This window comes from Triticum urartu, chromosome 3A, assembly GCF_056163025.1.
Source record: "Triticum urartu cultivar PI428250 chromosome 3A, HENAU_Tu73, whole genome shotgun sequence".
NCBI lineage: Eukaryota > Viridiplantae > Streptophyta > Magnoliopsida > Poales > Poaceae > Triticum > Triticum urartu.
Genome location: NC_141875.1, coordinates 36889493 through 36892249, shown reverse-complemented (window position 1 = coordinate 36892249; position 2757 = coordinate 36889493). Strand labels below are relative to the sequence as shown.

General features: G+C 54.3%; 1 long non-coding RNA gene across 1 annotated transcript; it reads right to left on the bottom strand.

Moving 5' to 3' along the window:
* Positions 1 to 1911: 1911 nt before the first annotated feature.
* LOC125547894 (uncharacterized) lies at positions 1912 to 2489 on the bottom strand. The gene is made up of 3 exons (XR_007300827.2): positions 2261 to 2489; positions 2078 to 2173; positions 1912 to 1990 (listed from the first exon to the last, which is right to left on the bottom strand). It is a non-coding gene; the product is annotated as an uncharacterized LOC125547894 (long non-coding RNA).
* Positions 2490 to 2757: the final 268 nt, after the last annotated feature.

Below are 2757 nucleotides of genomic sequence, written 5' to 3'. Positions count from 1 at the left end.
GCCCGCGCCGAGGAAGATGACGCGGCGCATATCACGGGAGGTCGACGCGCGATGACGGCGGAGTGGACTGCGGACCGCAGCGCTACGGCCCGAAGGGGCGACGCATCGGCGGCGGGCAGGTCGGGGCAACGGCGGGAAGACCTCAGGGCGGTGGCGGGGACCGCGTGCCGCGACGCTGCGGCCCGAAGGGGCGACACAATGGCGGTTCGCGAGTCGGTGCAGCCGCGGGGACGGCCTTAGAACGGCGGCATGGACCGCGTGCCAACGCTCGCTACGGCCCGACGGGGCGACGCAGCGGTGACGCGAGGTTCGGTACAACCATGAGACGGCTTAGAGCGGACGGCCTCGGGGCGATGGTGGATCGTGGGCCGAGACACTACGACCGAAGGGTGACACAGCGGTGACATGGGTCGGTGCAGCCGGAAAAAGAACCACGGTGCGACGGCGCTGCATCCCGATGAGGCGACGCAGCGACAGCCTGTTACACGATCGGTGAAGGGGTGTGTTGAATTCAGGGACGATCTTCACAGAACCTACGGACGCGCACAACCGACTACTCAGGTCGATCGCGCGGCACGGATAAAGTGGATCGCATGCGCTCAGATGATCGGTCTAATCGCTCACGAGGTGGAAGATGCGCAGACGACGGTAGAAGGCCAAGCACCATATGCCAGCGAAGCAGCACGACTAACCCAGCATCCACGCGCACAAACACGCAAGCGATCAAGGAGCCGCGCAGTGCCGTTGACTGACCGGCATAGAAGGGCCGACACTACCGGACTCGCGGTCTATGCCTACGGCCACGGGTCGTCGGCATAGGCCCCTAAGCCGTCGGCATAGATCTATGCCTACGGTTGCCGTCGGCGTAGATGTCGTCAGCGTAGTCTTGTCAGACCGTCGGCATAGTATAGCCGTCGGCATAGGTGCCTATGCCGACGGCCTGACGCCAGCCGTCGGCATAGTTTAGCCGTCGGCAGTGTTTTTCGTCTGACGGCAACGGACGGCGCCGTCAAAAGCGCTGACGAATCACGCAACGCCATGTGGCAGAGGTATGCCGACGGCTTATCTCTACCACGTGGCAACCCGTGGTACTCCTGGCGGCAGGGCTATGCCTACGGTAAAGCCGTCGGCATAGATGAATCTATGCCGACGGCTTTAACGTAGGCATAGCTACGCCACGTGTCGTTTCCTGGTTACTCCTGGCAGCAGGGCTATGCCTACGGCAAAGCTGTCGGCATAGATTTCCAGCTATGCCTACGGCAAAGCCGTCGGCATAGATATGCCACGTGGCAAGCCCTGGTAACTCCTGGGCTTATATATGCCGACGGCTTTGCCGTAGGCATAGTTTTTTTCCCCCCTGTTTTCTCTTTTCCAATTCATTTGACAGCATTTCAAAACAGAACAATATGAAATTATGCAGAAATATGACAATTCATCATCTAAACATACTCAAGTTCATCTAAACATACTCAAGTTCACCACCATCATCTAAACATACTCAAGTTCATCACATCATCTAAAGATCATCACCGACGGAAGTTCATGAACATAAAAGTAGTGCAAGACATGAAACATCATAAAAGTAGGAATATGAAAGGCATGGCACGATGGCCACATGCACGGAATCATCAAGCAAGACCACCTCCGCCAAAACCACCACCTCCGCCAAAACCACCACCACCTCCGCCAAAACCGCTATCGCGGCCACCACCACTCTGCCAGATCGGAGTGACTGGGGTCGACGGAGCAGGAGTCGAGTCACCGGTCCCCTACATGTTTCAGAAAAGATTCTAACGGTAAATATGATATGATAGTGTTGAATGAACGAGAACTAGTTTGCCAGTAGTTAGGCAAATGTACTAACCGGACCATCACTGCCTAGTGCCACCCATTCATCGAACGTGGGCACATGTGGGGGTTCTCCCGCAGGTGGTGGTGGGGGTCCCATTTGTGGTGGATCCGTGTGGTTAGTCCAAGACGCCAACATAGCCTGAATGTTAGTTAAAAAAGCAAACTAGAAGATCAGAAGGAATGAAAGTGCAAAAATTTAGCTTGGTTTTAAGAGGGCAAAACTAACCGTCATCATCTGACGGTTGTAATCATCGTTTGCCTTCACTCGTTTCAAGTACTCCCGCACCTCGAGATTCCTATGCTCGACAAACTCCTTATATGCCTACATAATTTAGGTTGTTTCTAAGTGAGCAATGCTGAAAATAAACTGAGAATGCTAGATAGAAAAAGATAAAGAGGAAGTACTTACAGCATGCTGGTGGGCTAAGGGAGTCTGTGAACGCCCCGTACTCTCTAACTGGCTCGGGTTGATAGTCCGAAGTTGTGTGTACGAGATCGAAGGAGTGATCAAGCCGTCGAAACACGGATACCGGCCATTCTTCTTCCCCTGGATGGCCACCACCGCCGTGTCGTCGATCTGAGACTGGGCGACCTCAGCAACAGGAACATCCGGATGCAACTCCTGATAGTGATGAATGTAAGACCCCAGGTGCGAGACGGCAACCCAGCGCACCTCGTACTGCAACTGACGAGCTTTCTTCTTCGCAGCCGCAAGCAAGACCACGTCGGCTCTGGCCTTGTGCTCGTCAAGAACTCTATAGAGTTGCTGCAATCATGCATAAACCAAAAGCAAACAAGGCATGAGTTGAGTGATTCAATGATAAACTATGAACGAAACTGAAGACAAGTGATTCAGAAGAGAACTTACCAAAAATTTGGTGATCACGGCCTTAGCGGCCGTCCCGT